Source organism: Bos indicus x Bos taurus, chromosome 20, assembly GCF_003369695.1.
Source record: "Bos indicus x Bos taurus breed Angus x Brahman F1 hybrid chromosome 20, Bos_hybrid_MaternalHap_v2.0, whole genome shotgun sequence".
Classification (NCBI taxonomy): Eukaryota; Metazoa; Chordata; class Mammalia; order Artiodactyla; family Bovidae; genus Bos; species Bos indicus x Bos taurus.
In genome coordinates this window covers 61,912,174-61,937,186 of record NC_040095.1, presented here as the reverse complement: position 1 = coordinate 61,937,186, position 25,013 = coordinate 61,912,174, and the positions used below count along the sequence as shown (strand labels likewise).

Below are 25,013 nucleotides of genomic sequence, written 5' to 3'. Positions count from 1 at the left end.
TGCTTGCCCCTGACCTAGTACTAAGACCCAAGTTGGTAGAAAAGTTTTCCTCCCACAATCTGATCTGAAGCCAGTTGCTGGGTATATCGAGGCAAGCCAGTGGTGGCTGTTTTAGAGGCTGACTGTGCTTGGTGGTACCATACTAAGCGGTCTTTTGGCTTTGGAGAAAGAATACCCATGTAACGAAGAGCAAAGGCTGGAGAGACTGAACTGCTGCTGGCCCACATGTGAGACTGCTGGGGATGGTGATGTGTGTCAGGACTACAGCGAGGAATGCCACTACTGCCTGGCCAGACAGGGCTCACGGTGGGCTCACCGATGGCAGGGCAACTGCACCAACAAGTTGCCGTTGAGCTGGTTTCCTGGATGCAGAAAGAAGTTGGTGCCCAAGGTCACAGCACAAGTGGTCGTGTGGGTTCTTAGACACACCAGCTCTGGAGGATTGGGTCCTGGGCTGGGGACCCTAGGCCATGGAGCTAGGATTGGGCTGTCTCCCCCAATCTGCCTTTGCTAAGAATATGTTGGAATCAAAATTAGGTGTCTTGGAGAAGGAAATGGCAACCCACTTCAGTATTCTTGCCTGAAAAAGTCCATGGACAGAGGAGCCTGGCAGGCTGCAGTCCATGGGGTTACAGGACTGAGCACGCATGCATGAGGGTGGAGGCAGATGGGTTGGGAGCAATAAACTGGTAGAACTAAAAAAAAAAAAAAATAGGTGTCTGAGCAACAGATTTTATTTCTGAGAATAAGTCCTTCACATCTCAATATTATTAGTGAATCTTCTTTTGAGAATTTAAATAAATGTCATCTTTGAATCATAGCTTCCCGGGTAGCTCAGATGTAAAGAATCTGCTTGCAATGCAGGACCAGGTTTGATCCTTGGGTTGGGAAGATTCCTTGGAGAAGGGAGTGGTAACTTACTCCAGTATTCTTGCTGGGAGAATTCCATGGACAGGGGAGCCTGGTGTGCTACAGTCCATGGAGTTGCAAAGAGTGGGACACGACTGAGTGACTAACACTTTCACTTTGAATCATAGCACCTAGCATGAAGCCTTTAATGTGGTTGTCACTCAGTGAATATCACTGACTGAGTTAACTTGGGTTATTACTAAAGAAATATTGAAAAACAGACTTACAGATATTGAAAAACTTATGGTAACCAAAGGGGAAATGTGGGGAGAAAGGGATAAATTAAGAGCTTGGGATTAACATACACATACTACTTACTACAGATAAGATAGATAACTAAAAAGGGCCTACTGTATAACACAGGGAACTCAATATTCTGTGATAACCTATATGAGAAAAGAATCTGAAAATGAACGAACACATGTAGAAGTGAATCACTGCTGTAGACTTGAAACTACCACAACACTGTAAATCAACTATAATCCAGTAAAATTTAAGGAAAGAAATATTGACAAGTGAGAGGCAGGATAAATTTAAATGAATCTGGGAAAAGCTTAGTTTTACTCCTATATTTAATGTGTTATAGAATCTGATATAGTTTATATCAGTTCAGTTGCTCAGTCGTGTCCGACTCTTTGTGACCCCATGGACGGTAGCACGCCAGGCTTCCCTGATCATCACCAACTCCTGGAGCTTGCTCAAACTCTTGTCCATCGAGTCGGTGATGCCATCACCTTATTTCAAAATAATGACATTTCCTTTCTAAGTTGCTTGTATTTTTTTTCAAAGTCCCTGATTATTTCATTGTTTTTAGTTTTTTTACATTTTGTTTTAATAAGACCCATACATTACAGTTGGTCAATCAGTCTCTTAAATTTCTTTTTCTTTTTTTAAGTTTCTTTTAAAAATTGAATTACAGTTGATTCACAATTTATGTTAGTTTCAGGTTACAGCAAAGTGATTTTGTTACACATATATATATTTTCCTTTTTTCAATTACTTTCCATTATAGGTTATTACAAGATATTGACTATAGTTCCCTCTGTTACACAGTAAATCCTCATTGTTTATCTATTTTACACATGGCAGTATGCAACTGCTAATCCCGTCCTCCCCATTTATCCTTCCACCACTTCCCCTTTGGTAACCATGTTTTCTTCTACAAAAATAAGAAATTCTGCACTAATTTGTGTGTCATCCTTGTGCAAGGATGCTAATCTTCTCTGTATCATTCCAATTTTAGTGCATGTTTTGCAGAAGTGAGCACTGCTTCTGTATTTTAAATTCATGGGCTTCTTGAACAAACTTAGTGGCACTTGACCTAAGTCTTCTGAAGATACGAATGCCCTTTACTAAATAAACATTTAGGGTTCAGTGCAAAATGGCCCAGCAAGCATGAAAAGGGCAGTATGTGTTCATAAGAGGAAATCGCTGGCTTAGTGGGAGCTAACTAACACAGCAGAGTGACCAGGATCTCTGCCTTGACTGGTGTTAGAATTGCCTGTGGAGCTTTGGAGACAGAGAGATGATCAGGTTCCACACACACACACAGACTTGGCCTTAAGAAGTCTGGGGTCAAGTCAGGACATGTGTCCAGGCTGTTCCCAAAGGTGATTCCATGTTGAGCCTTTCTCAATTAATCTCGGTGTGTGGAGTCCCTGCTTGGGCTGTATTGCTGTGACATATGTCTTATCTATATACTTATGACTTTATCCTTTAACCTGCATTATGGAAAACCACATGCCTCTGCCAACACCCTCCCTCCAGCCTCTTGGTATATGGCAGCTGTCTCAGGGTGCTATCAAGACCAGAGAACAGCCTCATTCATGGAGCAGCTAGGAAACTAGAGGAAACAGAAAGCTTACAGGGAGAATATGGACTGCTTAATGCGGTGGGTTGTGTGGACCATCAGTACTACAGAGCTGGATCTCAATTATGAGCAAACAAACATACAGATGCTGTTGGGAATTTGAAAGCAGAACCACCATGATTTCCCGTTTTTGCATGCATCACATGAATCTCTCAAAATGGCCTTGGAATAAAAATCACATTGCTTACAAAAACTCTGGTGGCCTACAAAACCCAGTTATATATAAGAAAGAAATAAGATATAAGATATAAGAAAATCATTCACCCACAGTCAACTAAAATTCAAATGAATGAAAACAAACTCAATTTATAAGAAAAAGTCACAAAACTCTGTGCTTCCGATATCAATATCTATATCCACGTGTGTGGGCTCAGTGGCTCAGTCGTGTCCAACTCTTTGTGACCCCAAGGACTTTAGCCCGCCAGGCTCCTCTGTTTATGGGATTCTCCAGGCAAGAATACTGGAGTGGGTTTCCATTTCCTCCTCCAGGGGATCTTCCTGACCCAGGGATTGAACCCACATCTCCTGTGTCTCCAGTACTGGGAGGCAGATTCTTAACCACTGGACCACCACAGAAGTCATCTCTATCTATATCTGTACCCATCTCTATCTATCTATCTATAAAGAGAACTATAATTTAAGTAAGTTGAATCTTACTTAAAATTGCAAAAGAAAGAAGAAGCAAAATATATATATTTTTCCTGCCAAATAAGGTAAGCTTGGCTACAAGTGTCTCCAGTGGTCTTCTATCAATTAGATTTATATCTCTTGGAAGCATTTCTGTCACTGTATGTTATTCTCACTTCTAAATGTTTGACAAACTCTCCTGCCAAGACCTGCACACAAGCGAAAAATGGAAGATAAGTTCACTGCCAGACCATTTGTATGGATGGTATCAAGGGGAGGTAGCTACTCCTGCTGAGTTTATAAAATGTACTAGCAAAGAAGCATTTCCATTCATTTTCATTAAAATATACTCCATGGATAAATACCTTGGCCTTTCACATATGCATCCCTAAAACAAGTTCTGCCTCATGGAAAACTGAACAAGCCAGAATGAGGAGGTATACGGTCTCGTTCGCAGGGATTCACTGATTCCCAGAAGCACTATGATAAGGGATGACTACACACACACACAAATTACTGACAGATGAAAATTTCAGTAGTCAAATGTGACGATGCAGAATAAGGAGCCTTAGGAAATAAAAGCAAAGCAAATAATACCCAAGGAGAGAGTCTAGACCAGTGGATGGAAATCCACACTGCTCATCAATCTCAACTGGCCGACCCTCTCCCCACCCCACCGCCATGTTTCCTCCTGGGTGGATCTATAGGCTGACACCTCAACAGCAGTTGAATGTTGCGTGTGTTTAGTTGCTAAGTCACGTCCGACTCTTCGCGACCCCAAGGACTGTAGACTTGGGCACCGCCAGGCACCTCTGTCCCTGGGATTTTCCAGGCAAGAATACTGGAGTGGGTTGTCATTTCCTGCTCCAGAGTGTCTTCTGGAGCCAGGAATCAAACGTGCAGCTCCTGATGTGTTCCCCTACATCACAGGCAGATTCTTTACCACTGAGCTACCGGGGAAGTTGTGTATGAATAAGCTCTACTTACTGTCCCTAAACAAGTAAGACACACTTCAAAGTGCCCCACAAATATGACCTACAGATAATTCTAAAATTATTTGAATGCATCTGGTCTTATATTTTTCAGTAGCACTCACAAAAGAAACAATACTATCTCTTGTCTGTTTTACTCAAAGGGGAAAAGAAAGAATACAATTACGGAAGAAACCTATCTTTAGTTAATGAGCCAAGAAATGCCTGTCTACCTGTGGCTTGGCATTTTATTTTTGGATTAGGCTTCCTGTAGCTGCTTCTGCATTTAGGGAATTAAAATAATTGGACCATGACTTTAAATATCTTTTTTCCCCCACTGATGATACACTTATGAATATATCAGCTATGAGTATCATAACTGATCTCTCCCATTTTCTACCAGGCATTTCTTCTTTTGTATCTAACAGACATTTCAAACTTTTAGCCCTGAACAAAACTCCTGATTCTATTGTGTCCAGTTTCCTTTTCCGATCTATAGTGCTTTGCATCCCATTCATTGAGGCCTGCTGGCTCCTCCCAACATGATACCATGATCTCCCTCCCAGACTGAGGTCAAGTCCTCACTGACCTTCTTGCTTTCCGACAGTCTGGTCTCTGACCGGCAACCAGAGAGGACTTCAAGGACCATAAATCCCATCATGTTCGTACAGCCAAAAATCTTCAGGTACCCTCTCCAGGCTTAAAGGTTTATTTTCACTCACCATCACCACCTCCAACTGCTCCTGCCTCATTTACTGTCTGTAAAACACTGACCTTCTCACCACCTTAGGCACATGTCAAGCTCCCTTCTGCAGCACAGTTTTTGTTCTGCTACTTCTTTTGCCCGGAAAACTCTTTCTCCAGATAGTTTAACATCTGGCTCTTGTCCATCACTGGGGATTTGCTTGGGTGTCACCTGGTAGAGGCCTTTCCTGACCACTCACTCAACAGTCTCCTCTCCTTGTTACACTCTAATCCTGTAAACTATTTTGGTCATATACAATGCGGAAGGTGAATACTGTTTGCTTCCTTTTGTAACTGTTTGCATTCTTGGACCATACAGTCCAGGAGGCAGGAACTTTGATGCTCTACTGGAATGAGCACATAGTAGGCACACAATTTGTTGTTGTTGTTCAGTCACTAAGTCGAGACGGACTCTTTGCAACCCCATGGGCTAAAGTATGCCAGGCTTCCATGTCCTTCACTCTCTCTCTGAGCTTGTTCAAACTCATGTCCATTAAGTCAGAGATGCCGTCTAATCATCTCATCTTTTGCCGCAACCTTCTCCTTTTGCCTTCAATCTTTCCCAGCATCAGGTTCTTTTCCAGTGAGTCTGCTCTTCACATCAGGTGGCCAAAGTATGGGAGCTTCAGCTTCAGCATCAGTCCTTCCAACAAATATTCAGGGTTGATTTCCTGTAGAATTGCCTGGTTGGATCTTCTTGCAGTCCAAAGGACTCTCAAGAGTCTTCTCCAACACCACAGTTCAAAAGCATCATTTCTTCAGCACTCAGCCTTCTTTATGTCCAACTCTCACATCCATACAAGACTACTGGAAAAATCATAGCTTTGACTAGATGGGCCTTTCTTGGCAAAGTAATGTCTCTGCTTTTTAATATGCTGTCTAGGTTTGTCATAGCTTTCCTTCCAAGGAGTGAGTGTCTTAATTTCATGGCTGCAGTCACCATCCTTAGTGATTTTGGAGCCCAAGAAAAGAAAATCTGTCACTGTTTCCACTTTTTTCCCATCTATTTGCCATGAAGTGATGGGACCGATGGGCTTGATGCCATGATAAATATTGGCCAAATGATGAATGAGGAGATAAGTAATTCCACATTTCCAAAGTCAGCAGACAAGGAGAGAATTATGCTCACCCCTTGAAGCATCCAGCTATTTCTTAGTACAATATCTTGGCAACTGTATTAAACCATCACATCAGACATTTATGGTATGAGGACTGAATTGTGGAGCTTCCAGTCTGAGAGCCAGACTTCTTTCTATTTAATTAGTCTCCAGGAAGTTTCAAATACTCTGCTTATTGTCTCAATAATGATACTTTCTATGTAGATAAGAAATTATGATTGAGCATAAAATTCATACTGTAGTCTTAATTAGCTTCAAATGTAATCCTTAAATCTTGCCTGGTGTTTCTCAGCATGCAGTTGGCTGCTTTTCTCTATGTGGTAAAGCTCCCCCTAGGGAACCGCAGCTCAAAAATGGAGTGTGAGGAAACAGCTTGTCAAAACACAGCAAATCCATCAGAGAAGCACATTCTCCTAGCATCCACCACTGGCCAGGTGGGAGCAATGGGAAGGTCATATCTCGAGTCCGCCAAGGTCAGGCTACCCTGCGACAGAGGTCTCCAAACTGGGTCCTACATGCCTGGGGACTTCGTGAAGATTCTCTGAGGGAACGCAGGGCTTGAGATTTCCAGGGACTCCATTTTTCAGATCCTTGGCTTCCCTATGCATTCTTCCAATAAACCTGATCTGCTTGAAAACCCACCCATATTCATGTTCACAGCCTCCCTTACCTCACTGGACAAAGTCAAGCCCCTCCCTGCTCCTGAGTGGCAAACATTCCCTGAGTCCATTCTGCTTAAAAATGGTCTAAACAGACATTTTCCCAAAGAAGATACCAAAGCTGGACTCACTGATTTGTTTGTGTGGTTAGACTAACTGGTATTCTAGGCAGCTGCCATTTGCTTATTCTGTATCCAGTGGAAGCCAGGCCCTCAGCTTCCTTCCAGAAGCAGGAGCGGGTGGTTCGAAGATGAAGCCTGGGTCAGAGCTGTGGTTGTTGCTGTAAGTAACAACTGTGGTATTGTCTCTCATCTGTGGTTTTGGTTTTCCTCCCTGATATTGCTCTCCAAGGATCACGCTCACTCCAAATCCCTAAATCCTCTGCTCCATCCTGCCCAGGGCCCACCTGCTCAGCTGGTTGGGGGTGACTCTGAGAGCCAGCTGGGAAGCTGAAAAGCAGGGCGGCTGGACACGCTGCCTTAAGCAGACATGGGAAGAAGACAAAGCCTGACTCAGCCAGTCTGTCCTTCCCATTTGTGTCTAATTACCATGGATGCAATCCTGTTTACACATAGGAGGTCACTTATCCTTTTAAGATGGGCTTCCTTGCAAATTGTACTTAATTATGGAATACTGGCATTCATTGTCTGTTGCTCACAGATCATTACTATCCAACTGAGTAGCATAGCACAGTCACTTGCTTACCTTTTAAAATGTTGACCCAGAGAGGTGCTCTGCTTTCTAACTCAAATGTTTTTAGTTTAGTTGTGGTCCTTTGCATCATGGAAAATAGGGAACTGAACAATTCCTCTACTTCCCTCTATAATGATGTTTCAGAAACAATACGCTGTACCTTCATTCAAGAATTATCTTTGTCAATATTTATCACCCACCCCACCTCTTTGTATCTCCTACCTCTTCTCCCCCAGCCTGGGAAAGTAGGGAGAACTGGTGAGAAGGGAGCAGTATTGTTTCTTAGAGTGAGTAAGCGAGGTGTCACAAAGGAAGGTCTGTGTAACACTAGGATATACAGCATCAGGTCAAATGAGGAGTGTGCAATGAAGCCAATGGAGTTGCTCCCTGGTCTCCCTATTGCCCAACATTCCTTAGTTCAGTAGATTAGCATCCTGCCAAGAAATCAAGGTCAAAGGTGGCATCCTCAAGGGAAGCCATTAGCTTCTCCCCTTAGCTGATGCAGCCTTCACACCGAACCCCAGAGACTTCAGATTTGAAAGCAACTTAAAGCACACACTGCCTAGCGTCACCTCTGCATATCAAAGAAAACACATTTTAATAAATCATCAGGCAGAGATATAAGGTAGCAGCCAAGGAGAGTATATTTGGGAAGTGATAAATAGCTTCAGCTCAGGAAACAGCAGCTCTCAAGAAAGGTAATGCTAACACTCTCATTTTTTGAAGGATGCTTTTGAGGCAGGATTATATCTCAAAGTATTAATTTGTATATTTTCTATTTATTGTTCTTTGCTTGCTCATTGGTACCCTGCGGTCATTTTTTTCCTTCAACACTTGCAGGCTTCCCAAATTATGGAGAACTCAGACACCCTGAGTGGGGAAGGGCGGTCCCAAGGGGACACCCTACCACCATCAGAAAAACCGAGACAGTCCTTGTAGTCTTCTCAGTCCTGAGCTCTATTGTCAGCTTTACACTTGAATTTGATGTTTTTAACAGCTCTTTACACTCATCCTCATGATTCAATTAGTCTTTTGTCATAAGGGGCTTTATTAAATGGAAAAGTTAAGTTAGAATCCTTTGTCAAACTGAAGAGACTCATGACTTGTTTAACTACATGTGTGTTATGAAAGATTATCTAACAACAAATAGCTGATGTGTTGTGCTAAGTCACTTCAGTCTGTCCAACTCTTTTTGATCCCATGGATTGTAGCTCGCCAGGATCCTGTGTCCATGGGATTATCCAGGCAAGAATACTGGTGTAGGTTGCCATTTCCTCCTCTAGGGAATCTTCCTGACCCGGGGATCGAACCCACATCTCTTAGGTCTCCTGCAGGCAGGTTCTTTACCACTAGCTCCACCTGGGAAGCCTATGTATTTGCAAGAATTCATGCTTTGTTTTGACTCCAGCTATCAATCGCCTTAGTGGCAATGTTAACTGAAATCAGCTTTTTCAAAGTCATTATCATTACATCCAATAATGTAAGGAGGAAGCTTGAATCAGAATCATTGTTGAAAAAAAAACGTCTGTGTCTCTTGCAATCAAAGAAAGAGAATGTCTCAGAGAAAAATACTCAGGGGATAATGGCTTCAGGTTTAGACCGCAGTCATTATGAAACATTTCAAAATTAGGAGAAGACAGTTTTCCAGATTAGCAGGCTGTTTTTATTTCTGATGGGTCTTACAGAGCTTTCAAGCAGTAGTTCTCAACCCTGGCTAGATATTACAACCCCCCAGGAAGCTTAAAAATAAGTGCTAATAACTGAACGTCTCTGGGGGCGGGCTTGGGTGACTCCAGGATACAGCTGCAACCAAAGAATCAGTCTGAAAAAGTGTTTTTCCTCTGCTTTGGTTCACATAGCAAAAATAAGGCTTGGAGCTCTAGATTTAGGAATGTAGTGTTGCTGCTGTGTTCAAGGTGAGGAAAGAGAGTTGCTAAGTAAGTAAGTGTTAGTTCCTCAGTCATGTCCAGCTCTTTGCGACTCCATGGACTGGAGCCCGCCACGCTGCTCTGTCTATGGGATTCTCCAGGCAAGAATGCTGGAGTGGGTTACCATTTCCTTCTCCACTTACTTACTTACTTGTAGGTCTCATTTGTCAAAGATGTTATGCTATAGGTTATCACTGCAAACCAATATTGAATAATCAGGTAAATCGACAAATAACAATGGGAATTTAGGTATTGAAACCACAATATTATGACTTCAATCTATTGTGCATTCAAATGAAACCTCCTAAGTATCTGCTAGATGTTGGAACAGCCCTGTTCTGGGGTTTTCAGCAGCAAATAAGTAAGTGTCTCCCCCGGCTCCCCTGGAGCTCATTTCTAGCAGAGCGATGCGACACCTCTCTGTGGCTGTGATCACATTCACAGAATTCGAGGCATTGTGAGGACTTTCAAAAGAAGCAAAAAAAAAAAAAAAAAAGAAAACAGAGAAAGACTTTTTCTCCTGTTCCTAAAGAGCTATCAGCTTGGGTGAGATGATACTACTGCATCCGAAGCACTGTGTGCTCATATGGGTCTTGTACCCAATATTCCTTATGTGCTAAATTTAGGGGAATATGTTGATCAACACGTAGAGAGCACAAAACTAAACACAGGGTTCTCAAGAAGCTTTGTAAAGGGGGTGGAACCTTGCATATAGGATCCGCCATTTCTGTCTTTCTAAATTCCATATATGTGCGTTAATATACTGTATTGGTGTTTCTCTTTCTGGCTTACTTCACTCTGTATGCAAGGCAGCAAAAGAGACACCGATGTAAAGAACAGACTTCTGGACTCTGTGGGAGATGGGGAGGGCGGGCTGATTTGAGAGAATAGCACTGAAACATGTATGCTACCATATGTAGAATAGATGACCGGTGCAAGTTTGATGCACGGAGCAGGGCACTCAAAGCTGGTGCTCTGGGACAACTCAGGGGGATGGGGTGGGGAGGGCAGTGGGAGGGGCGTTCGGGATGGGGAACACATGTACATCCGTGACTGATTCATGTCCATGTATGGCAAAAACCACCACAATACTGTAAAGTAATTAGCCTCCAATTAAAATAATTTTTTTTTTTAAAAAAAAGGGAAATAAAAGGGGGTGGAACCTGAATTTGTCTTAGAGGATGGGTAAGGACTGGATCAAAGGGAGGTGTTGAAAGGGCAACTGTGGGAACTGGGGGCAGAAAAGCTCATGTGGAAAGAGAAGGGTAAGAGCAGGGACAGTGGGGAGAGAGCCCAGCTAGGAGGATGGCTGTGGACTGAGGAACCACAAGCACTGGGGTTGGATACACACTGTGAGGGTAAAATTGCTTCAGGTCTGAAAAGTGTAGACAGTGCAGAGATCCAGATACCTCCTCTGACTGAGAAACGCGCGATTGGGCTGTGATGCACAGAAGAATATTCAGAATGTGTGTGTGCTCCGCTTCTAAAACCAACTAACTGGTGCTTAAATACTGATCATGCTCTTGAAACATTTGAACGCGGTGCTAAAAGCTGAATTTAACTAAAACCCAGGTACGGTTAAAATACACATTAGATTAACTAGATTAACTCAGCCCTCCACCTTAGCAGACCAGTAGAAGTAATGGGGTGCTTTGGTGGGGTATGACTGAGCGACTTCACTTTAACTTTTCACTTTCACGCATTGGAGAAGGAAATGGCAACCCACTCCAGTGTTCTTGCCTGGAGAATCCCAGGGATGGGGGAGCCTGGTGGGCTGCCGTCTATGGGGTCTCACAGAGTCGGACACGACTGAAGCCACTTAGCAGCAGCAGCAGCTACTATTTTAAGACACAATATCTAGCATAACTAAGAAATCACAAGACATGCAAAGGAGCAGGAAAATATGAAAGTTAAGAGAAAGGATAGTCAACACAGGCAAATCCACAAACAACCCAGATAGCAGAATAACAGACAAGGAGTTTTAATACTATACAAATGCTAAGTATCGAGTGGGGAAATGGACAACATGCATCCACAAAACAAAAACAAATAAATTCAGCAGAGAAATGGAAACTATAAGAAAGGACCACATGGAAATTCTAGAACTGGAAAATACAATTTAAGAAATAAAGAACTGATACGATAAGCTTTACAGAAGATTGACCCAGAACAGAGCCTTGAAGTAGAGTAGAGGAGAAATAGCCAAAGGAAAAGAAAGGAAGAAAATGAGGAAAGTTTTCTCTTAGAAACCATGATATATGAGTATTTCACATGCTTTGGAGGTTTGAGTAAGATTAAGAGAGACATGTCCAGACTAGGAAGTATGGAGACTCTTGGAGGAGCCTTAATACAAACTGCTTTATTGAAAAATAAAATCAGGCAGCAGAGTTCACTTTGTGTCATTCATATCACAGAAACACTGAATATTCCTTTACTGGAGGACTTTACAAAGATTAAGGTGGCAGCTGTGATTTGATGGTGGGAACTCAGAAAGGGTGAGAGCGACATAGTGATCCAGGCAAGAGACCATGGGCATGTCCTGGACTCACCATGCTGCAGGCTGAAACTGAAAGGGGAAGTACATATGAAGGGAAATAAAAAAACTCCCTGAAGAAGTATCAACAAGACATCCTGATGGGTTTCCTAAGGATAAAGAAAAGAAAGCCCCCCCATCCCCCAAGAGTATCCATTTCTGTTCATTTTCCATTTCTGGAAGAACGAGGGCAAATACAAAACTAGGGTTTGGGTTAGAATGAGGAGCAAAGGGGAGGATGAGCTGAAAGTTCAAACTTCTGAGTTCCAGATAGAATGACAGAAAGCAGGTGTCTCACGTTGGGCTGTGCAGGTGGGAGGCTTGTATCGGACAGAATTTCTAAACTGTTTCCTCAGCATGCAGAAAATGCTAACGCATCCTGGGGTCAGAGCTGAGCCCTGCTGCTGGGGGCTACAGATCTACGTGTTTGCTTCTCAGACCTTCCTGTGGCCTAAGCACATCCAAGGTTCAGTACAGTCTGTGACCCATTTGTGGTACACAGCGTGGGGAGCTGCGGTCTGAGGAAGTGAGTTGAGACATTGTTCCCTGCAGGAGACCCCGTGGTCCAAAATGATTTGCTGGTGAGAGAGCCTGTGGGTAATTTCTCACACACACCCTCTATTCTAACATTTTAAGAGTGACAAGGTGGCAAAATACATGTTTCTCCAAAGAAGACATACAGATGGCCAACAGGCACAGGAAACGATGCTCAACATCACTAATTATTAGAGAAATAAAAATCAAAACCACAATGGGGTGTCACATCACACCAGTCAGAACTGTTGTTGTTTTAATTCCTAAGTTGTGTCTGACTCTTTTGTGACTCCATGGACTGTAGCCCACCTGGTTTCTCTGTCCATGGGATTCTCCAGGCAAGAATACTGGAGTGGGCTGCCATTGCCTTCTCCAGGGGATCTTCCTGATCTAGGGATCGAACTCTTGTCTCCTGCACTGGCAGGCAGATTCTTTGCCACTGAACCACCTGGGAAGCCCTTTCAGGAGAATATGACAGGTTAATCTTCCCACTCTAAGCATTAAGAATAATAATTCACAATATTAACTCCTCAAAAAGAATAGTGGTTATCAAAAGCTCTACAAATAATAAATGCTGGAGAGGGTGAGGAGAAAGGGGAACCCTCTTACACTATTGGTGGGAATGTAAACTGTGGAGTTGCCTCCAAAGACTAAACATAGAGCTATGATACGCTCCTGTAATCCCATTCTTGGGCATAAACCCCTCAAAAGATGAAAACTCTAATCTGAAAAGACACATGCACCCTAGGGTTCATTATAGCAGTATTTACATGCCAGGGCACGGAAGCAACCTGTGTCCACAGAGAGATGAGTGATACAGAAGATGTGGTACGCATATACAGTGGAATATCACTTGGTCATAAAAAAGAATCCGCATCACCGTGGATGGACCTAGAAACTATTGTGCTAAATGAAGTCAATCAGACAAATACTATATAGTATCACTTACATGAGGAATCTAAGATATAATAGAAGTGACTTTATTTATAAAACAGAAATAGACTCAAGATATAGAAAACAACCTATGGTTACCAATAGGGAGGGTGGAGGAGGGATAAATCACTAATATGGGATAAACTGATACACACTACCATATAAAATATATAACCAACAAGGTCCTCCTGTGTAGCACAGGAAACTATATTCAATATAATAACTTAAAATAGAAAAAGAGTCTGAAAAAATGTATAACTGAATCACTTTGTTGTATACCTGAAACTAACACAGTATTGTAAATCAACTATCCTTCAATTTTTAAAAAGTAACCCCCTTGCCTCCCCCCAAAAGAAAAGAGTAACAAGGTCACTTATAAGGAACCTGACTCACAGAAACACCAGGCACTATTAGTCTATGAAGTTAATATTCAGTTAAAAAGTTTAATACCACGTGCCATTTCATAGCTGTGACTCTGATGAGAAAATTAAACTGTTCAAGTCTGCAAATGAGGACCGTGGGAATTTCTTACCCTTTAATTTACCTTGAATACCCTCTAAGGTTGATGCTGGGATAGTAGTGACTCCTAATGAAATCAACACCTTGTACATTACTATATGCCTGCACCAGCCAGGTCTGTACTGTCTCAAGTTCAGTTGCCCACATTAAATACTCAGGATGAGAAAATGTGGGATTCAAAGGATATTACATGTTTTCAGAAACAAGTCGTTTGTCTTTTATCATTTCACGCCAAAGCCGCTATTTTACCTGACATTGTTCAAAGACGTTATCGTATGCAAAATTGAACAGGGAATTTCATTTTAAGTTTGAAAAAATGAGTGTGTCTCAGACACGGTAAATTTTCATTAACTTTCTTGGTTCTAAGTGAAGGAATCTCTAAATTGCAACTAAGCGTTTTGAAAGAACTCTTAGGACTTTTTGAGGAGAGACTTCTGGGAACTGCCTGATTCTCTTGCTCTTTGATCCCAGTCTGGCAGAAGGGCTTTCTCTTCTCAAAGCATCTCAAGAAAAATCCTGCTTTTTCTCAAGTGGCAAAATCTATAGCTCCTGGCCTGGATGCCCAGGTGCTGGGGGAGCTGCCCCTCCAATCGGTTATCGCCTTCTGGGTCCCTGGCCTCTTCTGGGGCTCGCTTCTGTCCTTTTTCCTGGCCTGGACGCCTCACCTCTCTACAGCGCCTGCCTCCTCCTCATCTCACTGCCTCGTGTGTCCTCCGGGTCAGAACCACTGGTCCATTCAATGTATGGTCTATGCACACACCCTCCCCCTGTTACATGTGTCTTTGTCTGCTCGGCAGTTCCTCGAGATCCAGGATACCGAATACAATCAGACACAAGGCAGAATGGCTAAAAGAGTATTCGTTTTCAAACTTTTAAAGCACTTTCTAATCTATTATTTTTAGTATTCCTGAATAAAAATAACAACTTATTTTCACATGATGAAATGCACCCACCCACCCACCCACTTCTGGTAAGGGGAAAAGATAGCAGTTAACATGCAGAAGGAATACAACTTAAAAACAGGATTCTGTTAAAATCCTCTTTTCTATTTCTCAAGAATTGGGGTATTTGGGAGAGGCATTTCATTTCTAATGCATGCTCTCCTCCGAAGTTTTTCTTCTGAAACTGTTTGGCATTAAAATAAATACTGAAATGGTCCAAGTAAGGTTAGGTTTCTTTTTTTTTTTCTTTTCTTTGAGGTCTTTAGGCAGAGGTCCTGAAGTCTGAATCAACTGCAAATTGCTCAGTCAGTTTTGCCTTTTCCCCACATGGGAATATTTCCAAGGGGCCAATCGTTAAGTCTTGTTTAATAAAATAATCATTGGCTCTTCAATTTATTTACCATTTGCCCTTCCAAGGAATTCTTATCTGCCAGACACAGCCGCCAAAATTCCCCAACAGGTGTCTGAAGTTAATTAACAAAGAACCCAAGTCTTTGCTGGAAAGGGAGGCAGCATTCATGAGATTAGGCTCTGGGGTTTGGGAGATGAGGGCTCTAACACAGGCGCTTAATCTGAAGATACCAAGTTTTGGCCAAAGCACACAGCTCTCTGGCTGCTAGAACTTGGCTCCAGAAATCAAGTTATTAAAAATGAGTCAGCAAAGGGTGCTCTGAAGAAGGACCTTGTCTGGGAAAGTGGGCTTCTTTTAAAAATACTAATTGAAATTACATGTGTTTTAATTAAAACAACATCTGCCAGGGTCTGAAGAAACATGTTTTGAAACGCAGAGAAGGTATGTCTCTAAAAATGTCCTCAAACCTACTTAATAAAGTAAAGCTTACACATTTCCCAGTGATAAGAATAACACACTGCCTCCCAGGTTGCACTGAGGTTTCCAGAGACTCGAGTCTTTCCCTGGGCACAGGTGGGATTCCCAGGGTTGGGAACGCAGGTAAAGAAGGTGCCCATGAGGCTGTGGTGAGTGGCCTGTGAAAGGTCTGCCCTCCAGGAGCAAATACCCACATCCCAGGGGGTTCTGCTACATGGAAGCCACTACTGGCATGAGATGAGAAAGTAATAAAGCACACACATGTGTGTACTTAAAAGGTAGTGCCATACCTTTTAAGAGCCCTAGGAGACGCTATGAGTACACCGTGATACTCTGAATACACAGAGGATGAAGACCAGGATGTGTTTCATTCCTACTGCTGTTCAGTTGCTAAGTTGTGTCTGGCTCCTTGTGACCCTATGGACTGCAGTATGCCAGGCTTCCCTGTCCTTCACATCTCTCAGAGTTTGCTCAAACTCATGCCATTGAGTCGGTGATGCCATCCAACCATCTCATGCTTTATTGCCCACTTCTCCTGCCCTCAGTGTCTCCTAGCTTGAGGGTGTTTTCCAATGAGTTGGCCAAAGAATTTAGACAAACTCTGAGGCATGATCTCCTAAGCAGCATCTGGAATGCAGCTTCATGGAGATGGAGCACAGACTTAGGTATCTATCCTGGTCGGGAAGATCCCCTGGTGAAGGGAATGGCAATCCACTCCAGTATTCTTGCCTGGAGAATCCCATGGACAGAGGAGCCCAGCAGCTTACAGTCCATGTGGTCGCAAAGAGAGGACACGACTGAGCAACTACCACCAACATGTCCTCATGATTCAAGTACTGGGTAAAATATATCCCAAAGTATGGAGGAAGATTGTGCTGCCTGCTGTCTCTTCAGTCACGTCTGACTCTTTGCGACCCCATGGACTGTAGCCCCCAGGTTCCTCTGTCCATGGGATTCTCCAGGCAAGAATACTGGAATGGGTTGCCATTTCTTTCTCCAGGGGATCTTCCTGACCCAGGGATCGAACCCATGTCTCCTGCGCTGACAGGCGGATTCCCTACCACTGGACTACCTGGTGAAGATCAGTGCTACCAAGTCTAGAATTCCGTGGGTATACACCTTGAAATTTCAGCTGTGAGATCATTAAATAAAAGAGAATGTTTACAAAGCAGCACAACATTTAGGGCAGCTTGTATACAATGAAGGTCCCCCCACCCTCTTCCCCTCCCATGTCTCCAAAAAAAAGACATTGCTCACCAAGTAGAGATCTGACACAAGGGCAGCGGTTGGGGGGAAGGGGTGATTCTCATTCCATCAACATTACCATTTTCTTTATTCTGTCTTCATTTCCACTTAAAGACAACTTTTTTATGGTGCCCTTCAAATATAATCAGCAACCACTGTCTACAAAGAATCATCAGAGTGGTGAGATAAAATCTTTTATCTTAGTATTTCAAACAGATTAGGGCAAGAAAAAAAGCTAGGAAGGGAATGCCCTCCCTAAAATGAATGAAAGGGATGATCAGACAGCCTTGAGGGGGGAGGGAAATAGCAGTAGATTTGATGCTTCAATAATACTTAACTCCTGGGCAAGAAACTCCCTTTATTTTGTTCGTGATTTCGTGAGTGTAGGAAAGTGTGTCATGTGCACTGCTACGTGACCCTGGAGATTTGGGGGTCCCTTCTCCTCCGTCTCTCTTGGGGGACAGAAGTGTTTGGGAGCCAGCAGACTTCCTTGGGAAATAGCCCTTCCTGATGCTGGCAAGAGTCAGAGTCTGGTGCTCCCTTTGAGGCTGGATTGGGTTGAGAAGGTGTTGGATAGAAGAAGCTCAGACAGTTGCTAAGGTGAAAAGATGGTTGGCCCGATGTCAAGAATGCATCAGATCATATGATTGTATGGAGGCATCTGTCTATGATTCCAAATGTGGTGAGCCGATCTCCAGATGATGACAGAGCACAGGGAAAGGATCGTGCAGGGCAGAGAGGACGTGACTACAGGACTGAGATGAGCTGGGGAAGGAAGGGCCAGGTTCACACAGCAGCGAAGGTCCCTCTCTTCAGTCCAAGGAGGGGAGTGAAGCAGCCAGGAAGATACTCCCAGCATTTCAGCCTGGCTCGCCTGCCTGAAAGGGTGGCTGGCAGCCATCTCCCAGGGAAGCAAAGGAGTGTGCCCTGTGAGCTCTGCCAATACCACCTGTAGCGGTGTAGCGGTTCTTCCAACCTTTAGGAACTGTCAGGGCACACGCAGAAAGCATTGCTATTTCCCACCCAACCCAAGCCTCTTCCAAAGTGGCAACAGAATGACTTTGACTTGAGTCCAGGATTTCTGGCAGCATCTGACCGTCTTTTTCCTCTCTTCCTTGGATGCTGTGAAAAGAGCATCCTCTTCCCTGCCCTCTCTCTATGTGGGATTCCCCAAACCTCCTCTAGATCTGCTCTCCAGAATAAATAACCCATGTTATTCACCCACCAGAGAATTAGTTTAGCAAATATGTACTGAGCACAACAAGGGCTAGGCATGGAAGGACATAGAAATAAATATGGTACCTGACTCCTGCTTATTATCTCATTGGGAGGAGATGCAATGCAATGCAGAAAACGTGAAAGACAGCACAAAAATAAAATTATATAATGGAAATCTGCTTCCCCGGTGGCTCTGCTGTTGTTCAGTCGCTCAGTCGTGTCCGACTCTTTGCGATCCCACGGACTGCAGCACGCCAGGCTTCCCTGTCCTTCACCATCTTCCGAAGCTTGCACAAACTCATGTCCATTGAGTTGCTGATGCCATCCAACCATCCTTGGTTACCCCCTATTTCTCCCTTCATTGGGGCTCTGAGTGATGACTGGGGGGTGTGTGTGGCGGGGGACGGGGGTAAATGCACAGAGATGAAAGCACAGGCCAGGGAAGGGAACTGCTCAGGGAAAGCCTTTTAAGCAGGGACAATGGTACAAAGGCTGGTCTGGATGAAGAATTTATCAGAAAGAGTGGTTAGAGATAAGAGGCAGTCGGTGATACCACCCCAGTATCTTTCCTATCTAGTGTTCATATGTGAAATGCTTTGCGTTTTGTTAGAGGTTTGCTTGTTCGCTTGATGGCAGAAGAAACACCTGCCGTCTTCATCAGGAACTGTTAACGTGCTGAAATGTTGGCATTTTGGTAAACGTGCTAGAGCAGGACAGTACTGTTTGTTCTTTTCGTCAAAGCTAATTATCACCATGAAAAAGAAACCCTTTCTGAATGATGAAACAACGCTTTACACAGGAGGATGATTAACATTTTTGGAAGGCTGCAAAGAAGTGGGTGGATGTGCAGTCACCTGGACCACAGCACTGCATCATTCAGAAGAACACAAATATCTCCCCGCAGCCTACTTATCACCTGATGGCAGAGACATCCACAGAGCCATGGACACAGCCTGAATGGGAAGACAGGGAGAGGCCGAAGATGTGACACTCTTTTTAGTACTATCTTTTTTAAAAAATCATTTTTTTAGAAGAAACCAAATAGGAAATAAAAAATACCTGGAGACAAATGAAAATGAAAGCACAAAAATCTAAAACCCACGGGATGCAGCAAAAGCAGTTCTAAGACGGAAGTGGATAGTAATACTACCTTACCTTAGGAAATCAGAAAAATCACAAATAAACAACCTAATCTTACACATTAAGCAACTAGAGAAAGAATAAATAAAACACAAACCTGGCAGAAGAAATCACAAAGATCAGAGCAGAAATAAATGGCATAGAGATGAAGAAAACAATAGAAGAGATCAATGAAACTAAAAGCTGATATTTGAAAAGATAAAATTGATAAACCTTCAGCCAGACTTAACAAGAAAAAAAAGGAGAGGACTCAAATCAATAAAATTACAAATGAAAAAGAAGTTAAAATGGACATCACAGAAATACAAAAGATCATAAGAGATTATTTACTACAAGAGTCCCTTGGACAGCAAGGAGATCAAATCAATCAATCCTAAAGAAAATCAACTCTGAATATTCACTGGAAGGACTAATATTGAAGCTGAAGCTCCAATACTTGGGCTACCTGAAGCAAAGAGCCAACCCACTGGAAAAGACCCTGATACTGGGAAAGACTGAGGGCAGGAGGAGAAGGGGGCGACAGAGGATGAGATGGTTGGATGACATCATCAACTCAATGGACAGGATATTGAGAAAACTCCAGGAGCCAGTTAAGGACAGGAAAGCCTGGCGTGGTGCAGTCCATGGAGTCACAAAGAGTCAGACACGACTTAGGAACTGAATGACAACAACTATATGCCAATAAAATGAACAACTTGGAAGAAACGGACAAATTCTAAAAAGGTACAACCTACAAATTCTAAAATTCTAAAAAGGTACAGTCTTCTAAAATTGAACCAGGAAGAAACAGAAAATATGAACAGAGCATCACAAGTGCTGAAATTGAATCTGTGATTTAAAAATTCCCAACAAACAAAAGCCCAGGACCAGATGGTTTCACAGGCAAATTCTATCAACCATTTAGAGAAGAGCTGACATCTATCCTTCTCAAAATCTGAAAAATTGCAGAGGAAAGAATACTTCCAAAGTCATTCTATGAGGCCACCATCACTCTGCTACCAAAACCAAAGATACCACAAAAAAGGAAAATTATACACCAATATCACTCATGAACATAGATGCAAAAATCCTCAGCAAAATATTAGCAAACAAAATCTGACAACACATTAAAAGGATCATACACCACAATCAAGTGGAATTTATTCTATCAGATCCTCATAGAGCTTATGGGGTAGAGTAATTATTGTTCAATAGTTTATTTGAACTTTTTCGTATCATGGAGTCCAAGGAAGATGAACCATTTCTTAACCAGAGTTATGGTAGCTGTCCCTCCCTCCACCCTTAATTAAAAGAACAATCTAAGAAGAGATGTAATTCAAACTGGACCCCCATGATGGAAACAACTGGATTCCTTCTGAAATTATGAGTGTCTGTATACATCTAGCAAACTTTAGTAGACAATGAACTGATTTTTGGATGATTTTCTTTATTAATATAAAATCTTTTTCTTTATTTAATATATATTTTTTTGCTTACTTCAAGTTTTGCTGATTTGCAGTTCACTATAACATGACGGCCAGACAGGAAAAAATCATTAATAATTCAGTTATTCATTCAGCAAATATTGATGAATCCCTGGTATGGGTCAGGTGGTGTTCTAGGTACATGATCTACATCAGTAAACACAAAAGATGGAACCTCCTCTTCTCAGTAGGTGACATTCCAGTGCAGGGAGACGGACAAGAAACAAGATAAATAAATAATATGTTCCATGTCAGAGGGTGATTAGTGCCGTGAAGATTGATAAAGCAGTAAAAGGGGGTAGGATTTTAAGAAGAGGCACCAGAAAAGGTTGTTTTGGGAAAGTAACACTTGAGTAAAGACCTGAGGGGCTGAGGAATAACCACATGGACATCTGAAGGAAGCGGAGATGGGGTGCAGGGAGCCACATGCTCAAGGGCCCTGAGGCAGGCTCGTGGCTTAGGTCATGAAGGAACCACGTGAAGCAGCGGCCAGTGAGAAAGGAGGTGGGGCTGGAGAGGGAACAGAGCTGGATCGTACAGAGCTGCGCAAACAAGGACGTTTACCTTCACACTGAGAGAAACGAGGAGCTGATGCAGGGTTTTAAAAGGAGAAAAGACATGCAGTAAGGTTTTGACAGGACCATTCTGGCTGCTCCTTTGAGAGTAGATGGTGGCACTGGGGTGGGGGGCAATGAGACCTGGAAAGTGGCCATGGAGGGTCAGGTTCTGGGAAAATTCAGAAGGAAGCCAGACCTGCTGATGGATTGGGTATGAGAGTGCAGAATCAAAGGACCATTGCAAGGACAGGTCACTGCGGGGAAGCCTGTGGAAGGACTGGGCTTGGGAGAGAAGACAAGGAACTCAGGTCTGGAGACGTTGTATCTGAGATGCCTGTCAGACCTCCCGTGCGCGTGGTGGACAGACTATTGCCGGCAGAGATGTGAGATTCATGCCAGAGGTATCCACCGGGGAGTTTTCAGACTATCTTTAATACCTGGTCACGGAAGCTTTGAGGCTTCCCAGGCGGTGCAGGTGGTAAAGAACCCAGCTGCCAATGCAGGTAGATGTAAGAGACGCAGGTTTGATCCCTGGGTCGTGAAGAGACTCTGGAGGAGGGCATGGCAACCCGCTCCAGCATTCTTGCCTGGAAAGCCCCATGCACAGAGCAGCCTGGTGGGCTACAGTCCATGGCGTCACGAAGCGTCAGACATGACTAGAGCATTAGCATACATACACACCCCAAAGTTTTGATTAAGCTGATAGAGAAAAGTCCAAGTTCAATTTTGTTTTTGTTCTTGGTTCAAAGTCACTGCAGCTTTCTTTTCAATAGATAAAGTTCTGTATAGCATTGTCTCATAAAAACCCATTACTTTGATACAATATTTAAAGCAAAAGAGTTAGCAAAGGTCATGTTTCCTTTCTCCCAGACAGAAGAGAATAGTGTGCTATTTTGTCCAATTCTGCTTTTCTTACTCAAGGAGAAAAGATATTGATTCCTTAAAGCCTATGACTGAGATATTTTCACTCCTATTTTTAAACGGCTGGCTCCCTTTCCTGTCTGGTGACATTTGATAGTAGAGGCTTAATTTAACATGGGCAATATGGACTTCCAAATGTTCCTGCCTCAGAGACAGTTCTAGATAACCGACTTCCTGGAGAGAAGAGACGCCTTGAAGCTAGAAAATCCATCAATAGTTCCCTACTTTGTTATATTTTAAGCCACGGAAAGAAATAAAACACACAAATGCACTACACCTAGTATTCGTATCCAAGTAGCAGTGATTAGCTATTGATTTTTCCTCCAGGTTACAGAGGAGCGCCAGGATGTGATTGGAAGCCGCTGCTCGCTCCTCTGAAACCAACAAGGAAGGAAAAGGAAAGCAAATACGCAGGGGGCTAACGGTGTAGCTTAAATACGTAACATCTACCACCCACATTTAAATTCAAACTAAGTATAACTATCAAGTTGTGAGCTTATTTCATGCCTGATGATGCACTGCAAGCATAACAAATAACCGCATTTATTAGACACAGATTTGAAACCTGGTCCCTGTGAATGAATAAGTGGCTTAAAAGACCCACAAGGGCTTCCCTGGTGGCTCAATCAGTAAAGAATCTGCCTACAATGCAGGACACCAGGTTTGATCCTTGGGTCAGCAGGGTCCCCTGGAGAACGAAATAGCAACCCACTCCAGTATTTTTGCCTAGGAAATCTCATGGACAAAGGAGCCTGGCGGGCTACAGCCCAAGGGGTCACCAAAGAGTCAGACATGACTTAGCCAGTAAACCGAAAGAGACCTGCAAACACTTGATCTTTATTGGAGGATATGATGGCTATTGTGGGGTGGAAAGTGGCTGGTTCCCAGATCACCAAGGGCCTAGTATGTCACCCTCAGGAATCTGGATAATCTGTGTATGAAATTTGAACCCATGCCTGGTATTCCAACTGCCCCAGGAATGGAGTCGTCCCTCTTCACTCACTCTCACCTGCTTCCCCCAGACCCCCTGAGGGTGCATAACCAGAACCTTTGCCACGATGCGTGGTTCAGCTCCCTGCTGTCTGATTCCCGCTGATACCTACTACCTGCATTCAAACTTGCCAGGCTTAATGCTGCACTGATCAACCACCCTGCCAGAGTCATCTCTTTCACCCCCGGAGGTCATTGGTCTATGGGGAGGTTGTCTCTCTCCCTGGGCAGGTCCTGGTGGTTCATCAGTTCTCCAGGCATCAATCAACCTTGGCCTGAGCATCCTCCCAGTTACAGGAGGAGGGATCCAGAGCATCTCTTGAATCTGGACAACCTGGACTCCCATCCCCACTGTGCACCAGGCACACCAGGCCCTCAGAGACCTTGAACCCCCATCAGCCTGCTCCCAGATCCCCTTCTGGAGGGTTGTCTGCAGAGGCCACTCCTCTAGCTTACATAGTCTTCCCCTGAAAGAACCACAGAGCCCCATCTCATTGGCTTCAAGTCTTTGTTAGCTTCGCAACAGCTGTCACCTTGACTTTGACCTCTCAAACCCACAATCCCTGACGTTAAATGAAAGAAGCCGGATACAAAAGCTCACATCTTACATGATTCCATTTACATGAAATATCCAGAATAAGAAAATCCAAAGAAACAAAAAGCAGACTGCTGGCTGCCAGGGGATGGGAGGAAGGGGAAATAGGGAGTGACTACTTAACGGGTACAGGGTTTGGGGGCTTCCCAGGTGGCGCTAGTGGGAAAGAACCCACCTGCCAATGGAGAAGACAAAAGAGACATGAGTTCCATCTTGGAACTCCAGGAAGATCCCCTGGAGGAGGGCATGACAACCCACTCCAGAATTCTTGCCTGGAGAATCCCATGGACAGAGAAGCCTGGTGGGCTACAAGTCCATAAGGTCGCATAAGGACACGACTCAAGCGACTTATCATGAACAGAGTTTTCTTCAGGGTCACAAAAATGTTTTGGAACTTGACACAGGTGATGGTTGTACAACACTGTATAAATACTAAATGCCATCCAAAAGGTATATTTTAAAGTGATTAATTTTATGTTATATAAATTTCACTTCAATCTTAAAAGATTGCGACCTCACCAGTGACAGCGTGCCTGACCCAGCACCTCTTTCCCCCACAGAACATTTCAACCACACCATTGGATTCATATGTGTCTTTTGTTGGTTGCCCCTGTCAAGAATGTAAACTCCACAAGGGCAAGGCCTTCTCTCTGTTTTGATACCATCTCGAGGCCTAGAGGGCTTCCCCTGTAGCTCAGCAGTAAAGAATCCACCTGCAATGCAGGAGACCTGGGTTCGATTCCTGGGTTGGGCAGATCCCCTGGAGGAGGCAATGGCAACCCACTCCAGTATTCTTGCCTGGAGAACCCATGGACAGAGGAGCCTGTCTACAGGCGACAGTCCATAGGGTCACAAAGAGATGGACACGACTGAACGCTAGGCATAGAGCAGGCCTGGAACACGAGGTCATGGGCAAACATTTGTCAAATTGATAGACTTATGGATGATCTCTTTAATGCTTCATTAATGAAAGATCCTCCCTTTCTTGAATACTAAACTAAAGGCAGATGATTCTTGAAAAATAGCACTGGAGAGCCAATCTGGTCTAATGTAAAAATAAATTTTAACACAGAGAG

The 25,013-nt window shown here is 43.5% G+C and overlaps 1 protein-coding gene and 1 non-coding gene across 3 annotated transcripts in view; both read right to left on the bottom strand.

Annotated features, from left to right (window-relative positions):
- Positions 1-25,013, bottom strand: part of CTNND2 (catenin delta 2) — a 1,102,711-nt gene that overhangs the window by 90,449 nt on the left and 987,249 nt on the right. The window lies entirely within an intron of this gene.
- On the bottom strand, positions 2,073-2,176 carry LOC113879297. The gene has a single exon (XR_003507272.1). It is a non-coding gene; the product is annotated as a U6 spliceosomal RNA (small nuclear RNA).